At 42.1% G+C, this 24,454-nt stretch overlaps 1 protein-coding gene across 6 annotated transcripts in view; it reads left to right on the forward strand.

Annotated features, from left to right (window-relative positions):
* Positions 1 to 24,454, forward strand: part of SPTB (spectrin beta, erythrocytic) — a 108,899-nt gene that overhangs the window by 10,868 nt on the left and 73,577 nt on the right. The window contains exon 1 of one of the 6 annotated variants that reach the window (XM_053400329.1): positions 4,370 to 4,493. The exons of the other annotated variants lie outside the window; for them this stretch is intronic. The gene's annotated coding sequence lies outside the window, so the exon portion shown is untranslated. Of the gene's footprint in view, positions 1 to 4,369; positions 4,494 to 24,454 lie in introns of those variants that run through there. 6 annotated transcript variants of the gene reach the window in all.

Below are 24,454 nucleotides of genomic sequence, written 5' to 3' on the forward strand. Positions count from 1 at the left end.
TAGAAAAAGCGTGACACATGTATGAACCAATCTTCCAAACCCCATTTTTCTTTCATTGTGAGAGCTGCTCTTTCTAGTGGTACAAACAGGCTGTACCAGCACACAATGACAATCAGTTAGTGTGGTTGAGATCCTGTTTAGCCATTTTGTAGCTCTTGAGCCCAATCAGTTATTTAAAGATTTGTCTTTAAAAATAAAAATAATTTAAAAATCCCACTCTCCAGCCAAAACTGATTACCAGGGCAGCTTCCAGATCACTATAAACAAGGCTGTTTATACCTTACGTGTAGAGCCTAAAATGGCACAAAGTGAAAATGGATTGTGAGGGAAGAGGAAATAATCAAACTCGGGTGAAAGTTCTTAGTTACAAGTTCTTCTAATGACCCACTCGGTTGGAAAGGTTTCAAATCTTAAAATGCACACAAACAAAAATTGCGATATAAGGCCTCCACCTGGAAGCCAGGGCCTATGAAGAACCTAAAATCCTGTCTGGCTTAAGCCTCCTTGGACTCATCAGCTGCTCAGATAAGCCCAAATATCAGTGTGGTGTAGTGGTTAAGAGCAGTAGACTCGTAATCTGGTGAAGCAGCTTCGCATCTCCGCTCCTCTACATGCAGCTGCTGGGTGACCTTGGGCTAGTCACACTTCTCTGGTCTCTCAGCCCCACTCACCTCACAGAGTGTTTGTTGTGGGGGAGGAAGGAAAAGGAGAATGTTAGCCGCTTTGAGACTCCTTCGAGTAGTGATAAAACGGGATATCAAATCCAAACTCTTCTCTTCTTCTAAAGCATGAACCAATTTACAGTACAAGACAATTCTTAAGAAGGTGGCAGAAATCTATTGAATCCCAACTCTCAATAAAATGTATTTTAAAATATACAAGCATTAATTCGTTTTAAAGCAAAACAAATGAGTATTTGCACTAAGTGGTGAAGAAAACAAAAGAATGAATGCTCTGCACCATCACTAGCCATCCTAGGGCAATTTAACATGCACAGCTCAAATGATTTACGCTTTCATAATGAAATTAATAATTTTGTATTTCAGTGTTAACAACAAACATATGTTTGAATAATGAGATCCAGCCAAGTGTTGTTGCTCTAGATCTGGAAGACTGGATCTGCTTTTGCACCAATGAAGTAGCTCAGCCTTGAAATTTATGTAGGAGCTGGAGGCTCACCCTTTCCAGGCTCTTAGGCCATGATCCATGCAGGTGCTTCCATGTAATGTCTCAGGCAATTATATGGGCACTTTGGCATCAGTATTTCTGAAGTTCCTGCCTAGCTCACCATCTTCTCTGTTCCTGTGGACCTTGGGGGAGATGGCGGGTGAGTCTGAGAGCTGTGTAGTAATCCAGGCAGTGTTGTGGGGAGGACATCCAGTCAGGGATGTCCAGCTTCAGTGGCTCCTCAGAATCATCAGCATTGTAGAGATCTGCTCCCCAGCTGAAGAGGCCTTCATATGACACAAAGCTTGCGTCTTGCAGATTTTGTTCTATTTTACTCTTTCCTCAGATTTTGACGTTCTACTCAGGTTATTGTTTGGAAATGATTTTGAAATAGTTTTGTGATTTGCATAATCACTTAAGTCGACTTCATTATTATTATTTTTACCTAAAAGACTTTAACCCACTTTCTTACGTTATGATTTCTAAAGAATCTCAAGACTGGCATAATAACTTGTGTCTGTTTTTTTATTTTTATGTAATAGATTTTGACTCCACCTGCTACGGTATCTACCCTCATTTAAATCTGTTTAAATAAATAAAAAGCCTGGGAATGTACAGATACTCTGTCTACTTATCTCTAGCTCCTGTAAAACATAATATGATAATGTAAAAATGTGGGGAAGAGAATGCCCTTCATAGAGAGCAATAGACGCTTCATATGTTGCTGGCTATTCAAAGAAACAGCTGTCTTGTATCAGAAAGTTAGTTTCTATACTCAAGGCATTTCTCAAGGACAAGAATGTGTGGACTAGAATTGTTGTCATGCCAAATGGTAAAGCCAACACTTCTCTGTGTGTCTGTTTTTTTGCATGGATTCTAGTCCATGGTCTGCACTCTAAACAATGAAAGGATTTGTGAGCTTCGCACACATCAATTTGGCATGCCTGACACCCAGTGGCGTAGCGTGGGTTGTCAGAACCCGGGGCAAGGCAAGTAATTTGCACCCCTAACCCGTGGATTTGCGCCCCCTAACCCGTGGATTTGCGCCCCCTAACCCCCAGATGTTGCGCCCGGTGCGGCCGGCCCCCCCTGCACCCCCCACGCTACGCCACTGCTGACACCTGCAACGGTTGTGCCAGTTACCATGCTGTTTACTGCTAGCCCAAATATACTAAAAGAATCTTAAGCAATTATTAAGTAGGGAGGCATTATCAAAAGGTAAACTAGTACAGTGGTACCTCGGGTTAAGAACTTAATTTGTTCCGGAGGTCCGTTCTTAACCTGAAACTGTTCTTAACCTGAAGCACCACTTTAGCTAATTGGGCCTCCTGCTGCTACTGCACCGCTGGAGCACAGTTTCTGTTCTCATCCTGAAGCAAAGTTCTTAACCCGAGGTACTATTTCTGGGTTAGCGGAGTCTGTAAACTGAAGCGTATGTAACCTGAAGCGTATGTAACCCAAGGTACCACTGTATCTTGGTTACTGGGCATATTTATTAATTAATTGTAAGGATACCTTCAAGTTGGCATCTGTGATATATAGGAATATATACCGTATTTACTCAAATGTAATGCACACTTTTTTGGCTAAATGACATCGTGAAAATTAGGGTGCACATTAGATTTGATGCCGCATTTACATTTGCCAGCAAATACTTTATTGGTTTCATGAGGTGCGCATTAGATTCAAGGGCACATTAGATTCACTTTAAAACGGTATTTCTTAGCATACAGGGAAGCACTGGGATATGCATCTTAGCATACTTGGGTATTGAGACTAAGTTTCCATTGGTGGAATAAGATATGGCAGACGGTGGTATGTTCAGGGAGAAGGTTTATGGTGCCTCATTACTACTAGATTTGACTGAACTGGGAGGAAACATGCATTGTATTATTAAGCTGAAGTTAGCGCAGTTTAAAGATTTGGAGAAATGATACAATAAGTATGTTAACGCAATTCAGGAAACAATAACAACACTCACTGCACCCACAGAAAAATACTGAGTTGTGACCCACTTCTTAGTCATGAAGAAAAAAGAATGGACATCATTCATATTCCTGGCCAGGAGTCAAAAGCAAGGCAAATTGCTGAGGGTTTACTATGACCACATTGTATTTAATCACAAAATCATTATTCAATGTATTTTTAATCTATTTTTTGAGGTAAAATGCTAATCTGAAAATGCTAATCCAAATATAACTGCAGCTCCAATCCAAATAGTCATAGTTGGGTAGAAGAATCCCAGGAGGGGCTGGGGGTGGGCACAGCACAGTGGGTCTTCTGCCGCAGCTGTACTAGCCAGAGTGGAAGGGAGAGGGTACATTAGTACAAGGACAATAATGCAAAATAAAAAATAAAATATTGCTACAGCATAACACTAACAATTGAACAGTTAACAATTCATTTAAAACACAAGTAAATAAAATTAATTGAGCATAAAGCACACCAATAAGTCAGTAAATAATATTCCGTATTATCTCCAAAGTTAGTACCTAGCAATTTCCCATTTATACCAAGACCCCAAAGGCTTGAAACTCCTCTCTACAGAACCCTAGCTCCAATGGGCAGGAGGGTGGAACAATGGCAGATGGAAGTTGCCACCCTGTAGTAGTTTGCTTTCCATTTTCTACTGTGTTTGTGAGAGAGATGATGATGAGACAGAGGGAGCGTAGCAAACACTTTATTCCAGGCAGCTTTCACATCCACTCATCTTGATTTCTTGCTACCTTCCTATGTGCTGCCACATATCTATTGTTGAGGCTTTCTGCCTCTAGAATTATGGAATGTAGAGATTTCTCAGGGAGGTGAAGGGGTGGGGACATCTTGCTGAAGTGGCAATATTAACTTCTTTGTCAGGGGTAATTTGCTGGCTAAGGCTTTCTCAGAGTCTAGGACACAAGCTGAAGCTGCCAGCCCAACCTTGTCCCCTCCTCCAAAAATAAAGAGAACCAGCTGTCATTGAGCCAAAATGCATTTATTGTTCCCAAGGCCAAACCTGCTGTTAGTCCTCAGAGAATTGCTGACAAAAGTTAACCTGAATAATGATCTGAAGTATTTCAGAAACTAGATAGGGACATGTTTCTAGATGTTGATTCTAAAGGCCACAAGGGGATATTACAGCAGTTCTCTGCTCCCTGCTCCTGCCTAAAAACAAACCTCTGAGGTTGTGTACATACACCCTTTATAACAGGACTGGCCTTGAATCAAGCATTATTGATGCAATCAAATGATAGCCATGTAGCCTGATGGTAGAGTGGCAAAAGAGAAAGTGGAGCTGTGATAGAAACCTTGAGATGGTGCAGAGACACAGTATTCAGGCGTGTGTGGTAAGTGGGGAAGAGATCATAGGGAATGTCAGAACTGCTACCTCTTCCAAAAAGAGCAAAGCCTCTATAGTTGCTCATTTGCACATGTCAATTTAAACATACATTTGAAAACTGCCTGTTAATTTGTAGAGTCTGTCTCTCAGGCTGTAACTCTGAGAATGTCCAAAAAATCGGCACTTTTATCGGCTTTAACTTTCTGGTGCTTTGCCAAGATTGGTGTTTTATATTTGCGCTGGTATTATCAAACCACTTAGTCTCTCCCTTGCATGCTGTGGAGGCCTGGGTCAGAGCTGGTTGCTATTTATGGAGTTGCATGCTGTCTGAAGATTCTGCATGAGAAACACTTAGGAACTCTGCATCAGAGAATGAGGGAAAGGGAGCCAGATGAAAGTGTTTGCATTTGTGGGCAAAAGGGAGCTGCTTCTCAGTACTTAAAACCAATACAGTATATATTGTGGCCGATTCCAAAGTCTACTAACTCCTGAATCCAGGTGGGGTTATTTGGAATATTCCCGGTTGGATTGAACTAGAGCAGAGAGAGCCAGCATGATGCCCTCCAGAAGTTGTTGGACTCTAACTCCCATCAGCTACAGTCAGGGATGATGGGAGTTGTAGTTCAACAACATCTGGAGGGCACCATTTTGGCTGCTCCTGATCTGGAGCTTGCTTGTCACTCTATGGTTTTATGCATGTCATAAAAGGGTCACAGTTTGAGGAACTATTTGCACAGATACCTATTTTCCAGGACATGGGTATAAGAACACTATTCTCCCTCAGTTCCCCTTCCCCATTTTAAAAGAAATATGAATGTTAATTTGAATTCACATTCCAGTATTTTATGAATGGGAGCCTTGCTTCTTATCTGCGAAATAATTAGTTGCAAATGTACAAGAGCCATAAAATATTTTGTACTTCTGTTATAGCAAATAAATTTCTTGGCTGCCCTGAAACAGGAGATAAGGCAGCAGGTTTTCAGTGCTCTGCTAATATGATTTTGCTGCAATTAATAAATTTTGTAAAAACATATCCATATGTTTTTACATATGCTGTTTAGGGAAGCTTTTAATGTTTAATAGACTATTGTATTTTAATATTCTGTTGGAAGCTGCCCAGAGTGGCTGGGGAAACCCAGCCAGATGGGTGGGGTATAAATAATAAATTATTATTATTATTATTATTATTATTATTATTATTATTATTTAGAACTTATAAAAATTAACAAAATGACTCAAAAGCGTCATGAGCAATCTTATACTGAATATTTGCCGGCTGCAGAAGCCTCACTACACGGCAAACACTGGATAAGTTGATGCCATGACAAGTAAGCTAGTGAAAGGTAGAGCATCCTGACAGTGGAGCTGTTTTCCCAGTGGAAACAGGCCTGTGGAGTGGCTAAAATGTGGTGGAGTTGTGACTCTGACAGTCAAGGAGCACACACGCCAGACTGCATATCCATTCAGTTCAGAGCCACATTGATATGAAACCCCAAACCTGGCACAAATTTCCCTCCTGTGTTAATGACTGCCCAGCTCAGGCTGTCACAGCACAACTGGCACCATCCGTATATAGTGCCCACATGTGGAGATCATCTCAGATTATAGGGTCTGTCTGGCGTATGTCATGTACACTTCAGCTTTGCATGGGGGAGGGTTTTTTTGGGGGGGATGAAAAGAAATGACACTTTGTATGCAAAGAGAGCACTTTGTACAAAACTACTGTATAAGATTTATTTTGGGTTGGGGGAAAGGTAATGGGTCAAATTCAGCTAATGTGTTCTGCTAGTGGGATATTTTAGCAAGCAATCTTCTGTAGACTTGGTTGCACTTTCGGCTGCTGCTTAGCCTTTTGTGTATCTTGCACACTGAGAATATAGTGACGTAATGGATATGCTCCAGCTTTCTCCCATTTGAGTTGATTTTCCTCCATGTCCATATTGTATGCAGACATTGCCCTGATTAATGGATAGTGTTATTGTTATTATTTATTAAATTTGTATAGCACCTTTCATCTGAAGAGAACACAAAATACATAACAAAAGGAACAAAATTGAACCAATAACCCTCCCCCTGGCCTACATACATATTTAAAAGGCTGTAGATTGTTTAATCAGCCAAAGACCTGGTTATAGAAAAACATACTTGCCTGGTGCCTAAAGATATGTAATAAGGCATTGGGTAAGCCTCCCTGGGGAGAGCATTCCACAAACAGGGAGCCAACACAGAAAAGGCCCCTTGTTGTGTTGCTAGCCTCTAGACCTCTAGTAGAGGAAACACATGAAGAAGTGCTTCAGATGATGATCACAGGGTTTGGGTTGGTTCATATGAGCAGAGGTGGTCCTTGAGGTATTGTGGTCCTGAGCCCCTTAAGGCTTTATAGGTCAGAACCAGCACTTTGAATTGAGCCTGGAAATTGATTGGCAGCCAGTGCAGTCAGGCAAGGATCACTGAGATATACTCAAACCGACTTGCCCTGGTGAGCAACCTGACAAGGTGGACATGTCTGTAACTTTTCCATTTTAAAATATATTTTACATGTTCTATGTTTGTCTCTTTTCTTCCATGTCTGAGCACACATTTGATGCAGTATTCATTCCACCAGAGCAAGGGTGCTGCATCTTCCTCCCAATCATAATTTGAGTTACGGTTGTATACTCATTATGTGAAATAAGTCTTCAGTATTTTTTGCCTGCCCTGGAACCTCAGGGTGAATAATATTAATAATAGTAATTTCCTATTTTGATCTATAAGAAAATATTCCTCTGCAATTAGAACGCTGTCTTCTTAAAGATGAGGACATACTTATAGTTGGATGAAGCGGTCCCTTTGTGCAACATGCATTAGCAAGTAAAGTGCTCTGGGATGAAAAGATGCAGTGGAGATTAAAGCATATTGTCAGGTTACTGCCTGATGCCAGGGTTCTAAATCTACACTTTCTTCTGTAAACAATGAGAGATGACAGGCTTTGGTACGGGAATTGCTGTGTGAGTTTGCCATATGAGATCCTAGGCTATATGTTGTGCATAATACCAGAGTATGGTTATTGTTCTCTTTGTATGCACTACTATAATATTTCACAGGTGAGAATAATTTATCTGGCTTTAAGACTGAGCTGTTTCTGCATGCTTAGGTCCATTACTACCGTGAGAAAGTTTCATATTGTATTTAAGTTTAGAGAAATGTGTGAGATCCTTCTGAAAGCTATTCATTTATGCATACGAAGAACCAAGTGGATTAAAATGGTTCAAATTAGTCCCTGACCTTATCTATATTTCAACTAGCAGCTTATGCAACTTTCCATTAACTACCATAAACTACCCTTTAATTTACAGTGTGTGTTTCACATTCTCAACACAGAGTATGCAGTAGCAATTTTTTTTTAAAGCATTCATATTAAAAATCATGTTCAGATTTAAAAAAACCAAGTAAGATAAATTGCAGTTTATCTTACAGTGTTGTACTGTTCCATAAATTAAAAACTGGGCATTTTAATCTTTATACATAATGAAAGCAACTAGTAAATTACAATATGTGTGTTGTCATAATAATGTTGCATTTAAAATCCCTGTTTTAATTTTATTTTGATCATAAATTAAATCTAATGAGTTGAAGGAGTTGCATGAGAAGAATTTTACTCCATGTCCCAATACTTTTTGTCTATTTTATTGTTTTGAGGCATCTGATCATAGCCTGCATTTTTAATCAAGGCTTATATTTTGATCAGATTCCTGTATTCTAAAAATGACCTTAAAGAAATATATATTTGTAAATGTTTGTATCTCTCATGCCAGGCAGAAACCATACTCTGGCAGCTGTTTATCTTCTTGATCAAGGGCCCCCTGATTTATAGCAGTGTCTCAGGGTTGTAAAAGGAAATTAAAGCCTGGGAACAAAAGGTCACACTGACCATACAAATTATAGAATACAATCAAGGTTGCAAAAATAGTAATTAATTATGATGCCTCCCATTAAACTTGAGCCACATCTTCCTAAGGTTAAAAGGGCAAGAGCTAATACAAACAGCAGCTGGCCAAGGGAAGAGGTCTCTCTCTCTCTCTCTGAAACTGCTTTGAAGCTTCAGAGAATTTAGAAAACTTATAGAACTTAGCTTTTACTAAGTTCCTTTTTACTTAAACAAGATCTTTGCTTCTAAAAATCTATATATGTTATATGTATGAAATATTGGCTTAAATGTAATTATGCAAAGGATTTAGAAAGTAAGAAATCATAGAATCATAGAATCATAGAAGAAGTTGGAATAGACCATGAGGGCCATTGAGTCCGGACCCCTGCCAGACAGAGAGACGCCATCAAGAGCACTCCTGACATATGGTTGTCAAGCCTCTGTTTAATGACCTCCAAAGAAGGAGATATTTCATTGATAATGTGTGGGAAGATGAACAAAAGATCTGTTTAGATAAAATTAGCCACCATCTGTTTTGGAGTGAATAGGGCAATAGGGCAAAAGATGAAATGTTAGTTAAGGCGCCTAGTCTAGGGCAAAAGGTTATTTGGTAATTAAGGTGCCTTGTAGAGGTTAATGGCTATTTATTTGCCAATTATAAATAGAAGGAAATATAGCTCTTTGTCTCCCATAAAAGGTAATAGGAAATGGGTGTATCTTTTATGATTGGTTCTAGCAAACAGCCAATAGGAATTTTAACCAGGCTGATTGGACAGAGGCAGCCAAAGGAGGAGCAAGGGGGCTGAGCTGAGGGAATATAAGTGCTGGCCATAAGGGCAGGAAGGCAGGCCAGAGCTTGGTAACCATATACCACTGTGCCTCTCATTTATTTGTCTGACAAATAAATTATTATTTTAATTTCTCTATTGCTGCGTTGAATATTTCATTCCAGCTAAGCGTTAACCACAAGCAGGGTGCTACATTTTATGGTGCCTCTGTGACTCGGATAAGTGGTCTGCTGGAACGCAGCCCCTTCGCCTTACTGGGCAGGGTACAAGAGGGAGGACCACTAACTGCTTACCCAGCGCGCACTGGAACATTTTTTCCAGGGGAACGCAGAAGTCTCGTCTGTCTGATACCCTGCTCACCGACGGCGACGGACCGGGGGGAACCAGAGAAATAAAGAGGGATCCGCTAAGGGTAAGTGCACAAAGGGGTTTTGGCCCTCCAATTAATTGGGAGGAAGAGAAGTCTTGATCAAACTTCTGCGTCTCAGTAAGGGGGAAACTGAGTACGCTACATGGCTGGGTACATCAGATGGTGATCTGGTGTAGGGAAAAGGGAAAGGTTGGGAGGTAGAGTGTGGTGAAGTATCCAGCGCATTGTATGTGTGAGAAAGTACAACCTGAGTGTGGAGTGGGTAGTACTTCGGTTCCCAGTAAGGCGACTTCACTGGGCAAGGAACCCCACGAAGCGAGTGTGTAAGTGACTGAGTGGATACTTCACAGGGCCATACAATGGGAGTTGGAGGTTCAAAGGGGGAAAATACACCTCTTGAATGTATGTTAAATAATTTTAAGAAAGCCTTCTCAGGGGCATATGGAGTCAAAATGACGCCAGAGCGCTTGAGAACGTTATGTGAATTAGAGTGGCCGAAACAAAATACTGAATGGCCATCTCAGGGAACCTTTGATATAAATTTAGTAAGCAAACTTTGGACTAACATCGCCAAAGAAACGGGAGGATGCCCAGAACAATTTTCATATATAGATTCTTGGCTGAGCACATTAAATAAAAATCCTCCATGGATAAGGGAATGCAAAGTCCAACGATGCAAATTATTGGCTGTAAAAGCCGAAGCTAGGAAAGGAATCTTGCCAAATAAACTCAAACCCATTTTTGAGGGACCAGAGGAAGAGGTGCTTCCACCTCCACCCTATGCTCCACATCGAAGGGAGCCTAATCCAAATACTCCACCAGTTGTAACCCCAAGGCAAGAAAGTGGAACGAATAATGGGGGTGGAGTCACAGAACTTGATTCCTTGATAGATTATGATAAATATCTTCAGGAGGCCTTGGAGTCCTATAATAAAGCCCAAGCAGAAGTGGTTATTCCACCTGTGAGTCCCAGTAGAACTCCATCTACAGTCTCCTTTAGTGGAACAACCAATTGCCCACCCCAAACCCCTGTACATCCAAATCCTAGAGAACTATTACAGAAGTTACAGGAAGACCTTGATCGGTCAGCAAGCAATACAGCAAGGCGTATAAAGCTGCTAAAAGAACGCCTTGGGACAGATACCATCCCCTATGATTTGAGGCCCCTAGAGCAAAGCGAAGAGAAAGGTCACGTAGTAGCCCCTCTTAGAAGAGTATTTGATGCACTTGAGGAGCCTGTGCTGGTTAACGGGCAACCCGGACCACGGCCACCTCGAACTTCGACCCTCCAGTATATTCCATTCACAACTACGGATCTGATGAATTGGAAAACACACACCCCATCTTTCGCAGAAAAACCTCAGGCTATGATGGACTTGGTGACTTCAATAGTAAATACTCATAGTCCTACTTGGACAGATTGCCGCCAACTCCTGAATACTCTGTTCACCACTGAGGAAAGAAGAGACATAATTGAAAAGGCACAGATATATTTGCGTGAGCAGGCCAGAGTGGGAAATATTTTTAATATTGACCGTCATCTCCAGGATAACTTTCCTTTGGAAGATCCTAATTGGGATCCAAACAATGCAATTCACCTGGCCAGGCTTACCACCTACCGCCAGACGCTTGTGCAAGGTATCCGCAGGGCATGCCAGAAGCCCACTAATATGTCTAAAGTCTCAGAAGTAGAACAGAAACCAAATGAGAGTCCGGGAGACTTTTTAGAGAGGCTGCAGGAAGCCTATCGTATATGGACTCCTTTTGACCCTGAAGCCCCTGAAAACAGCAGAATGATTACTGCTACATTTGTGGCCCAGTGTGCTTCTGATATTCGTAAGAAAATTCAGAAATCAGAAGGATGGGAAGGGATGCTGATGAGCCAAATTATGGCCATTGCACGCCGAGTTTATCGGAATAGGGATGAGGCTGAGAAACAAGAGAAGAAGAAGTGGCAGAAGGAAAAGATGGTGATGCTAGCCACAGCAGTGAAGCAAGACTACCGCCCCTTAAATGGAGGGAGAGGGCGGGGAAGGAATCCACCACTGGGAAGGAATCAATGTGCGAATTGCAAGAAGGAGGGTCATTGGAAGCGGGAGTGTCCTGAACCCCTGAGGTTGGAAGAAGTACGCCCAGGTCCAGGCCCAGGCTCCGGCCCAAGAAACCAGGGACGGGGACGGGGAATGATCCGAAATGGAAGATATCAGAGACCTGGACAAGGACAGAGTAGAGACAATTTCATTGGACTGGCAGAGGAGGATTTTACCCAAGACTAGGAACGACCGGACTCCATAAAGTTAGGCTTCCAGGAGCCCACGGTCACGATTCAATTAGGGAGCCATTTAATAGACTTTATGATTGATACTGGGGCTGAATACTCAGTACTCCCAGAACTATTGCAGAAAAAGGCATCCAAAAGTGTAGTCATTAAAAGTGCCACTGGTCAGTCAGCTAAGAGGTCTTTCCTCCAACCTTTGGAATGCCAGATTGGGGGACATCGTTTAACCCATCAGTTTTTGTATATACCTGAGTGTCCAATACCTCTCTTAGGTAGAGATATGCTGTCCAAATTGCAGGCCCAAATCACCTTCACTCCTCAAGGTCCAGAAATGAAACTGCCATCAAAGGCAGCAGGAATAATTACCCTCTCAGTACCTAAGGAACAATCATGGCGCCTAATGTCAGCCCTGCAAGTCCAACCCACATTGGATACAGAATTAAACAAGCTCCTCCAAACCTTACAGGTGCCACCAGGAGTATGGGCCGAAAATAGCCCACCAGGAATGGCTAAGAATATAGCTCCAATTGTAGTAACCCTAAAACCTATGGCTACCCCTGTATCTGTAAAACAATATCCTTTACCCCGGCGAGCAGCAGAGGGCATCCAGAAACATTTGGACCGCCTATTAAAATATGGTCTGCTTAAGCCCTGCCAATCAGAATGGAACACACCCCTTTTGCCTGTTCGGAAACCTGGGACAGATGAATACAGGCCAGTACAGGACTTGAGGCTCGTAAACCAGGCTATCGAGACCTTGCACCCAAATGTACCAAACCCATATACCCTGCTGAGTTTGATCCCACCAGAAGCAACATTTTTTACTGTATTGGACTTGAAAGATGCATTCTTCTGTTGCCGGCTGGCACCACAGAGCCAACCTATATTTGCCTTCCAGTGGGAAGACCCTTTGACAGGAACAAAAGGCCAGCTAACCTGGACAAGATTGCCCCAGGGATTCAAAAATTCCCCAACTTTATTTGGTACTGCCTTGGCGAAAGATTTAACAAGTTACCCCTCAATACCTGGAGAAAAGGTGGTTCTGCAATATGTAGATGACCTTATACTAGCGGCAAAGGATTTTGATACCTGTAAAGAAGGGACAGAGGAACTGCTCCACTTGCTCTGGGAAGCTGGCTACCGAGTTTCCCAGAAAAAGGCACAGTTATGTTTAGAAAAGGTCAAATATTTGGGCTTTGACATCTCACACCAACAACGAGCATTGAGACCAGAGAGGAAAGAAGCTATTTGCCTTATTAAGGAACCTACCACAAGGAAACAACTCAGAGGATTCCTGGGAACAGCAGGGTTTTGTAGACTATGGATACCTGATTTCAGCAGTCTGGCCAAGCCCTTACATGAAAGCACTCGAGGTGCAGAAAAGGACCCATTCGTATGGGGACCTGAGCAGCAACAAGCCTTTTTAGCTATCAAACAACGACTTATGGAGGCCCCAGCCCTTGGACTGCCTAATTCGGAAAAACCCTTTCAGCTGTATGTACATGAACAGAATGGGATTGCAGCGGCAGTCCTGACCCAGAGATTAGGAAGTTGGAACCGTCCAGTAGCTTATTTGTCAAAACAATTGGACTCAGTAGCAAAAGGATGGCCTCCATGCCTAAGGGCAGTAGCGGCCACTGCAAGCCTTGTCAAAGAAGCTGATAAATTTACCTTTGGCCAGACGATGTATGTGAATGTACCTCATGCTGTTCTGACACTTATGGAATATAAGGGTAGTTATTGGCTAACAAACCCAAGGATGGCTAGATACCAAGGCCTATTGTGTGAAAATCCCAGGATTCATCTACGAGTAGTGAATATGCTCAATCCAGCAACTTTGCTGCCCCTACCAGAGGTAGATGATGAAGAATCACATGATTGTCTCCAAATAATGGATGAAGTTTATTCCAGTAGACCCGATCTGAAAGATGAACCATTGAAAAATCCAGATGTTGTATATTATACTGATGGTAGCAGTTACCTGCATGAGGGTGCCAGACGAGCAGGATATGCTGTGGTCACCAATGAGGAAGTTGTGGAAGCTGAAGCTTTGCCTGCTGGCACCTCAGCACAAAAGGCTGAACTTATAGGTTTAACTAGAGCTCTGCAATTGGCAGCCGGATGTAAGGCAAACATCTATACTGATTCTAAATATGCCTTCTTAACCCTGCATGCACATGGAGCTCTATGGAAAGAAAGAGGTCTAATAGGAGCCCACGGGAAGGCCTTGAAATATGGACCTGAAGTAGAAATCCTGTTGGAAGCAGTATGGGCTCCAGAACAGATTGCTGTAATGCACTGCAAAGGTCATGGACGTGGAAGGGATCCAATAACCAGAGGAAATCATGCTGCTGACAAAGCAGCCCGAGAGGCAGCCCAAAAGCCTGTGGGAGGATTTATAGCAGCCCTCATACCAGAGGTAGTTCCAGAAGAAGTTAAACCTCACTATACCCCAGAAGAGAGGAAGTGGGCTGAACAGGAAGGGGCGATTGTGAAGGACGGTTGGATGATCCTGCCAGACAATAGGATTTATGTACCTCATCACCTAGCAGGTACAATTGTAAGAAATTATCATGAATCTACTCACCTTGGCGGTACTGCAACCAGAGAGAGTCTCAGTCGGAAGTTGTATATTATTAACCTATCACAATTAGCAACTTGCATTTCCCAGAAATGTGTTCTTTGTGCTAAAAACAATCCCAGGCAGGGACCGGTACAACCTCCTGGAATCCAACATGTGGGATACGTCCCCATGGAAAGCCTAATTGTGGACTTCACAGAGCTGGTCCCTTCTAAGGGATTCAAGTATCTCCTTGTGTTTGTAGATACTCTTACCGGATGGGTTGAAGCTTTTCCCACCAGAACTGAAAAGGCACGAGAGGTAACTAAGAGACTCCTCACTGAATTGATCCCAAGGTTTGGATTACCTAGATGCATTGGAAGTGATAATGGGCCAGCGTTCATTGATCAAGTAGTACAAGAAGTATGTCGAGTCCTACAAGTGAAGTGGAGACTGCATGCAGCATATAGGCCTCAGAGTTCAGGGAAAACTGAAAGAATGAATCGGACTCTGAAAACCCAATTGGCAAAATTAACCCAGGAAACAGGATTGGGATGGGTAGATGTGTTACCCATAACACTGTTTCGTGTTCGGTGCGCACCCACAAAAAGACTTAAGTTGTCACCTTTTGAGCTCCTGTATGGGAGGCCGCCCTCCTTTGTTCAGGATATTCCAGCTGACCTCAAACAAATAGGAGACTATGTGACACAGGGACAAGTGCAATCTCTCTCCCGTGTTTTTGTTTCTCTTAACAGGTGGGCCCTCGAGCGCACGCCGTGCAGCATTGCCGAGCCGATTCATCAGTTCCAGGCTGGCGATAGCGTATGGGTGAAAGAGTGGAAACGCGATCCACTTGCACCTAAGTGGCGTGGACCTTACACCATCTTGCTCTCTACTCCAACAGCGGTGAAGGTAGCTGAGGTGACCCCCTGGATTCATCACTCCCGTTTGAAGAAGTCCGAAGGCAGTTGGACGTGCAAAGGTGACCCCTCTAATCCTTTAAAACTGACTCTCTCCAAAAACCCCTGTATCTAGCCCTACGGGGAACGGGCTAGGTCACGGGCAACATTAGACGACAGGCCTGCTGCAGCCACAACCTGGAAGCTGGCTGACCTGCGCACGCCTGAAGCTTGAGGAGCGTCTGAACCAGCGATTGTAAACGGGAAGATTCTCTTATACAATTGATTGACTGCCCCCCCTGTGGAACAATTATCAGAGATATTACTCATTGGGGATCCTTGGGACATATGTTTTGGTCTTGGTGGTTCCCCATTTCTGTCACTGGGGGAATTATATTGGGACTAATATTTTTTTGTTATCACAATAAGGTAATCTTTTGTGGAAGGAATGCATATACTAGACATCAACATGATTTTATTATTAATCCTGATCCCTTGGGAAGGGGAAGGGTCCTTGAATTTGAGCAAATTTGCTAAATATGGATTCCGCCATGACCACAATATGTGGGTAGGCTTAGCTGAGATGGTAGCCAATGTTACAAATAGGACCAATTGCCTTGTTTGCTCTCTTGGGCCAGATGATTCAGAGGGAGGTATGCCCTTATTACCAATACCATTAAATGCCATTGGTATGGTAAGCGAAATGCCACACCAAACAGAAGTACAGAATTTCCCCGGATGGAACTCAACTAAACCAATACGAGTTATACCTGTACAAGGGGAAATCTGTGTACATAAATCATCAGAGGCAGCTGATTCTACCATGATAGGCTCTTCTCATTGCCACTATACTTGGGATTATATTAAGAATAGTCAAACCTGGGCAAACGGTACTACCTATCGAACTCGGAATACCTTGCCCTGTGCACCTCCTTTTATTCATGCATGGAAAATGGTGTGGAACATAACTGTGACAGAAAAAGGCAATCTAACTTACTGCACTGTGAACTCTGTACCCCTTTTGATATTTCGCCTTATGCACTCCACGTACCAAAAACCTCAGACCCGATGGTTGTGGTGGATATGTGGAGAATGGGCATACAAGAAACTCCCTTCCAAATGGAGTGGGACTTGTTTCCTGGGATGGGTATTACCACCAATGTGGATTATGCCCACTAGTTCAGCCAAGCGTACACGAAGAAACGCTGATATTTCTCATATAGCAGGAGGAAGTACCCAAAGTTGGAGCGATACTGATGATTGGCCACCAGAGCGCATTATAGCCTATTATGAACCTGCCTCCTGGAATCCTGATGAGCTCATACAAGGGGCTCGAGATCCTATTTATAATCTAAACAGAATAATTCGATTGCAAGCAGTAGTGGAACTTGTAACCAATGCAACGGCCCAGAGTTTGAGACTTATTGCACAACAGTTGGATGAAAGTAGAGCCGCCATTTTGCAGCTGAAAATGGGAATGGATTATGTACTTGCCAGGCAGGGAGGCCTATGTGGAGTCTTGAACTTGACAGGGAATGCCTGTTGCTTTAACATTTCTGATAATGGTGAGGCAATCCGTGTGTTGGCCACAAAGATGGAGAATATAGCACATGTCCCAGTACAAACATGGGAAGGATGGGATATGGGATGGCTCACCAACTGGTTACCAAATGTCGCAGGACTCAAAGGGATACTATTGTCTTGCTTGTTTTTCTTGACGGTAGTAGTAATGGTTTTGTGTATGGTGCCATGTATCATTTCATGTTTTAGAAGTACAATTAGCAAGATGATTTCAAATGAAACTCTACCTCATATCATGGCCCTATACAGAGCTTTACCTCAGGAATATGATGAAGATCAAGCTATCAAGGACACTTGGGAAGGTCCTTGAGCTTGAAAGGGGGGAATGAGGCATCTGATCATAGCCTGCATTTTTAATCAAGGCTTATATTTTGATCAGATTCCTGTATTCTAAAAATGACCTTAAAGAAATATATATTTGTAAATGTTTGTATCTCTCATGCCAGGCAGAAACCATACTCTGGCAGCTGTTTATCTTCTTGATCAAGGGCCCCCTGATTTATAGCAGTGTCTCAGGGTTGTAAAAGGAAATTAAAGCCTGGGAACAAAAGGTCACACTGACCATACAAATTATAGAATACAATCAAGGTTGCAAAAATAGTAATTAATTATGATGCCTCCCATTAAACTTGAGCCACATCTTCCTAAGGTTAAAAGGGCAAGAGCTAATACAAACAGCAGCTGGCCAAGGGAAGAGGTCTCTCTCTCTCTCTCTGAAACTGCTTTGAAGCTTCAGAGAATTTAGAAAACTTATAGAACTTAGCTTTTACTAAGTTCCTTTTTACTTAAACAAGATCTTTGCTTCTAAAAATCTATATATGTTATATGTATGAAATATTGGCTTAAATGTAATTATGCAAAGGATTTAGAAAGTAAGAAATCATAGAATCATAGAATCATAGAAGAAGTTGGAATAGACCATGAGGGCCATTGAGTCCGGACCCCTGCCAGACAGAGAGACGCCATCAAGAGCACTCCTGACATATGGTTGTCAAGCCTCTGTTTAATGACCTCCAAAGAAGGAGATATTTCATTGATAATGTGTGGGAAGATGAACAAAAGATCTGTTTAGATAAAATTAGCCACCATCTGTTTTGGAGTGAATAGGGCAATAGGGCAAAAGATGAAATGTTAGTTAAGGCGCCTAGTCTAGGGCAAAAGGTTATTTGGTAATTAAGGTGCCTTGTAGAGGTTAATGGCTATTTATTTGCCAATTATAAATAGAAGGAAATATAGCTCTTTGTCTCCCATAAAAGGTAATAGGAAATGGGTGTATCTTTTATGATTGGTTCTAGCAAACAGCCAATAGGAATTTTAACCAGGCTGATTGGACAGAGGCAGCCAAAGGAGGAGCAAGGGGGCTGAGCTGAGGGAATATAAGTGCTGGCCATAAGGGCAGGAAGGCAGGCCAGAGCTTGGTAACCATATACCACTGTGCCTCTCATTTATTTGTCTGACAAATAAATTATTATTTTAATTTCTCTATTGCTGCGTTGAATATTTCATTCCAGCTAAGCGTTAACCACAAGCAGGGTGCTACATTTTAGACCATCCCATTTTTCTTGTGCTAAAGAATGTTTTCCTTTTTTGCTCTGTGGGAAACCCAAGCTATATTAAATGGAAATGCTGCATTGAAGATTCTCAGAGAACTGTCAGGTACAAAGAAACTCACTCCTCTCAGTCCCTGTCAAGCTCTATGAGAAGTATACTAATAATAGGAAAAACATTTTCAAAGAGAATCCTTAATTGAACAGAATTGGTTTGAAAAGCAAAGTGGAGAGAGGAACAGGCCTGTTTGACTTGCATAGTTTTGCAGCAGAGAGCTACTTAAGGGCCAAACTAAATGAGACACCATTCATGCAATTAGCAACTGAGTGAAGGACTTAAAAATAAATAACAAGTGACAGGAAACCCCTGGCATATGGGTAGCTTTAGCTATTTACTCTTCATAGTCCCTATGTTGTAGTCGTTATCACAGGGGGTGTGCATTGGGTGCATCAGAATAACAGCTATTATGCAAATGGAAGATCCCACCAATGAAAATAGCAGATACAGGGAGCCAGCGCTAGATCAGGATCTCAGCTGGGGGTGGGGTGTAGCAAAGCGAGACCCACTATTCCCCGTGCTAGGTGCTCAATCCATATTGTGCCCTCACATCAGCTATTCACTTTAAAACACCATTCACATTATTACTAATTGCACAAATGATGTCTTCTCTTCTCTACGTAGTTTGGTTCCAATTCTCTCACCAGTATGAGCTATCTAATGATTTCCATCAAAATTGAATGTGCAGTTTTTAAAAAAACACAAACCCTTTGTGGGCCAGTTTGGGATCACCACAAACCATTTTGTATCATGATGGGAATAACCCACAGCAAGCCTTGGTCTTGCACTCTACTGTAGTTTTCCTTCTCTAGCACAGATGTAAGGAGGATTCAGGAAGCTTTTGCTTGCTTTAGATTCACCATAGCTTGTCATTTCATCCGAAACGAAATTGTGTTTAATCTTAACTATCATTTGTTTGTAGCAAGCCTTCAACTTCAAACTATGAATAATGGAGCTGTTTGTTGCAACAAACCATAATTAAGATCAGGCATAGGCAAACTCAGCCCTCCAGATGTTTTGGGAGCACAATTCCCATCATCCCTGACCACTGGTCCTGTTAGCTAGGGATCATGGGAGTCGTAGGCCAAAAACATCTGGAGGGCCGAGTTTGCCTATGCCTGATTAAGATTAACTGCAGATTACAGTTTGGATGCAATGCTGCACTGCGGTTAACCAAAACTGAAAGCCACAGAGGAGATGGAAGGGGGAAAGTACAAACCTGAGTCTTGCTGCAGCTCATTCCAATTGCAATAAACCATGGTTTATCTTGACGTACGAACCACCTTGGTGTGTTTCAGAAAAAGCTTCATGCAGGTTTATTAAAAAGAGTTACAGTACAAGTCCCTAGTAAGACTATAAAACACAGGTCTGTAAAAGGCTTTCTCTAACCCAAGGAAAGAGGTAGGCTCTGAAATTGGATTCTATTCAAGGAGATGGTATGCATATATAGCACAGCTGCAACCTATCCCCTTGGCATCTCTCATTCAATCTTATTACTCAAATAAAGGCACAATCCCCTCCCCATTGAAAAACAACTGAGGAGAAGCTGCTCTTGCCTTTTTTTCCTTGGGCAAGGAGAATAGGATGAGTCCTACCCACGTTGAACCAAAAGTAAGACTAACAAAATTTAGACATTAACTTTGCAGATTTTTGCCTCTGCTTACGGTATATAAAATATAGGGATGCGGGTGGCACTGTGGGTTAAACCACAGAGCCTAGGACTTGCCAATCAGCAGGTAGGCGGTTCGAATCCCTGCGACGGGATGAGCTCCCGTTGCTCAGTCCCTGCTCCTGCCAACCTAGCTGTTCGAAAGCACGTCAAAGTGCAAGTAGATAAATAGGTACCGCTCCGGTGGGGAGGTAAACGGCGTTTCCGTGCGCTGCTCTGGTTTGCCAGAAGCAGCTTAGTCATGCTGGCCACATGACCTGGAAGCTATACACCGGCTCTTTCGGCCAATAAAGTGAGATGAGCGCCGCAACCCCAGAGTCGGTCATGACTGGACCTAATGGTCAGGGGTCCCTTTACCTTTTTATACAAAATATAAGTATTTGATAAAATTATTTTAGACAGTTCAGGCTTTTCTAGTGACCAGCCCTACATCAGCAGTCCTACAACAGGTATTGATTCATCCTCAGGAAGCTTACTCTCCATACTCTTTGTCATTTGTGTGTTTTTCTATTACAGGCACAGGCAAACTCAGCCCTCCAGATGTTTTGGGACTACAACTCCCATCATCCCTAGCTAACAGGACCAGTGGTCAGGGACGATGGGAGTTGTAGTCCCAAAACATCTGGAGGGCTGAGTTTGCTTATGCCTGCTCTATTACAATACTGACACGTTTACTTCCAATCTTGCTTTCCTCTGTGTATCAAGCTTGCTCTTTCCTGGCTCCAGGCTGTCGCTATTTTGGGTGGAATTCAATTACGGTACATACCAACATATTTGGGTTGCATAATTAAAGTTGATTTGGCATCCTTGCACAATAAACCTGTACACACACACACACACACACACACACAACTCTTTGCAATAAGGAAAGTGATGGGAAACTGCACTGGAAAATATGGAATAACACATGCTAGGTGTGTTGTCATTTAACCTCCCTGCAAACAAATCAGAATGAATGCTGGGGGAAAATAACTGATGTCATAGAAGAGCCCCACAAATGCACAAATCAGGATTTGATGCTAAATAAACAGGCAGTCTGGAATTGACAATAATCTGTCACTACTACTAATCTGTGCCATTGACTAAACCCCTTCAAAAATATTTGAAGAAGGAAGAGTTTAGTCCATCTTGAGGTGCCACAGTGTTCTTGTATTGGCCCTGTTAATTTGGGGATCCAATCAAAGCTAGTGCATACCATGCCAAGTCTTAGCCAAAGTGCCAACAGTACTTGGATCCTGTTGGAATTTGCTTGGCAGCAGCCCAGTGAAACAAAATAAAATAAAGCACAACCAATGATAACCACAAACTCAAGATTGTGACAGAAATAAAAATACTTCATCTGATCATAAGCATTTAATCTCAGTTTTCAGCATGCCAAGGCTGTGGAATTTTGCTGTGTATAACCTTTTAAGGGAAGGTATCAGTTCATGATTTGCCATGCAATCCTATATCGTGTAGCCATTTACAGTTCATGAAAATGACAACTAAAGAAGACAGATTTGCATAACATGTGCATATGCTGATTCAGGTGCTCACTTTTGATGGGTTACTTCTGCTGCCCCTTCTTATCTTTAAACCCCGCTTGGACTGCTCAACCCTTGAAATGGTGGAATGACTATGGCAAACATCTCCTTGTTTGAATTAACCTGTATTACTGATAATTAATATTTTATGTTGAAAATAAATTTGTCTAACCTGCTGCCAGCCAGTGGTTCTTAATTCCTGGAATTACGTACACAAATGAAAAATGCAGTCTTCTAAAACTACTCATGGTATTTTCACATTCACATTCTTGTTAATTAATATTTAAGTATGCAAAAAGTGCTTTATAGGCTTTTTCTTGTGCCAACTTTCAACAACCCTGTAAGGGAAGGGTTTTGCTGTTCGCATGTTCCAAACTGGCAAAACTGAAGGTGCAAAGCAGAGCTTCCTCAGGGCAGAAGTCTCCAGCCCTCCTTGCAGGACAAAATGTGCAGATACCTTCTGAATTATGCTATAATTTCTAAACAATTTCTGTAAAATGAGAGTGGTGTGCTACTTTGTATGTACAGTGGTACCTCGGGTTACAGACGCTTCAGGTTACAGACTCCGCTAACCCAGAAATAGTACCTTGGGTTAAGAACTTTGCTTCAGAATGAGAACAGAAATCATGCGGCAGCACAGTGGCAGCAGGAGGCCCCATTAGCTAAAGTGGTACCTCAGGTTAAGAACAGTTTCAGGTTAAGAATGGACCTCCAGAACGAATTAAGTTCTTAACCCGAGGTACCACTGAATTTCCTGGAATTGGGAATGCTCCCTGTCATTCTTTGACAGCAACAATCTCTCTCTCTCTCTCTCTCTCTCTCTCTGTGTGTGTGTGTGTGTGTGAGAGAGAGAGAGAGAGAGAGAGAGAGAGTCTTCAAAAGACCAGTGGGACATAGCTGACTTCCCATGGTAAGCACATGGTTGTCTCTCTAATTTTGTGTTCTGTCACGCTTCCCTTGGCAGCCATTTTGTGTTATGCTACACACACATACACCCCACATGGCAGTCATCTTGTGAATAGTGCCCTAGCACTCTCTCAAAATTTGAAATGTGCCCACTAGTCCAAAAAGGTTGCTGACACCTAATTTATGGCTTATTGAAATTTATTGGAATTTTTTCAAAGTACTATGTGGCTTACAAGCTATAGCTATCTCCAACTTTAAAAATACAGTGTTTTTAAACAGCTGGAAGTGGTTGAGAGAGACATCATTTTCCTTGGTACATAGATTCACAGAATTGTAGAGTTGAAAGAAACCACAAGGGTCATCTAGTCCAATCCCCCTGCAATGTTCGTCCAGTGTGGGGATCGAAATGCATTTATTTTGTTCCCTGTAACTTCTGGAATGCTTACAAAAACAATGCAAAACCTATTTACAAGAAGCAAAAAGTAAAATTAGCATCTTCACCAGAAGCAATGACCCTTCTTTCAGAATGCCTTCAGCTCTCTAATAAAACTATTCTCTATCTCCAGCCTTTGTTACATTTCATTAACCTCATAAACAGTTACTGTCCTTGATGATGCTATGGGATTGGCTTAAGATGTAGCTGCATAGCAGCCTTGGTGATTTATGCTGCTGTTACTGCTGGTCTTGTGGCTGAATTATTCCATTAACTTGAGAAATGGCTTTCGTGGATCAAAAAAGTTCACAGGGTGCCATGTAAAGGGACATTATTGTTGCCTTTTCCACTGTTGCACTTCAGCTTTTGAATGCTACACCTGTGCTGCACAGGATCTGGGAAGGAAGTGCTGGTTCTGGGTCTCTCCCACTGGAAGCTATGTACTGTTGCCTTGGCTCCACATGATGTTCCAGCACTGGTTCATTAAATATATTCATTTTTGAAGGGAGGAAGAGAAAACAACAGATATATTTAAATAAAGGGAGGCTGATCGTACTGTCCACGTAGTATACTCTGCTGCCTTTTTTTAAGATTCAAAATTAATACATACCAGTCTTTCTAGGGACTTAAGCATTTTTGGCTGTTTGTTTTGTTTTGCTCAATCTTCATTAAGGGCTGACAATTGTAAAACTGCAATGTGCAGCTTAGCAGAATAATGTTTTTTTATTGTTATTGAAAGCGGAATAAATTTGAACACGGATTTTAGATGAGCCAGCACAAATTGTAGAGTGCTTAATGGTATCTGTCTGCATTCAGAAAAGCATTGAGCTAGGAGAGAGGCTTCACGTGCCAACATGGAAAAGCCTTCATGCTAATGTGATTGTGCTGAGAGTTGTCAGGAGGTGTGGAGGGAGTTTAATGTCCAAGAGTGGCTGACAACTGTTTAAAATATCAACTGTGAGCTCTTATGCTCCAGGGATGTTGAGCCCAAAGCAGTTCACAAGTTTTATTGAATATCTGTCAAAACAGAAATAGGGCACAAAAATGTTTGTACTTGCCTGGTGTTTTCCTGGCATTAATGTGATTATATAAAAGCAAAGTAATAATGCTGCTCAACTGATACCAATGCACAAGTTTCATTGGAAATCAGTAGGGTTAGCTTGTTGGTAACTGTGTGCAGGATTGTGGCCGAGAAGAGAAAGCAGCCTTCCACATTCTTATGCATAGGATGTAGCGCCTCCCAGTCAGCCTGCGATGGAAAATGATGTGCATTCCCACTTCTTCAAGCAGAGTGAATGAAAACCTTGGCTTTTGTTCTCATTAACTGCTCTGAAATAGCTGACATAGCTACCACTTAAATTTTGTATGAAAATTTGTTCAGTGCAGTTCAGAAAATGATGCCTGCGGTACTTGACATGGAATTAACCCATGAACATGTTGCCATGAATG

Source organism: Podarcis raffonei, chromosome 1, assembly GCF_027172205.1.
Source record: "Podarcis raffonei isolate rPodRaf1 chromosome 1, rPodRaf1.pri, whole genome shotgun sequence".
Taxonomy (NCBI): Eukaryota; Metazoa; Chordata; class Lepidosauria; order Squamata; family Lacertidae; genus Podarcis; species Podarcis raffonei.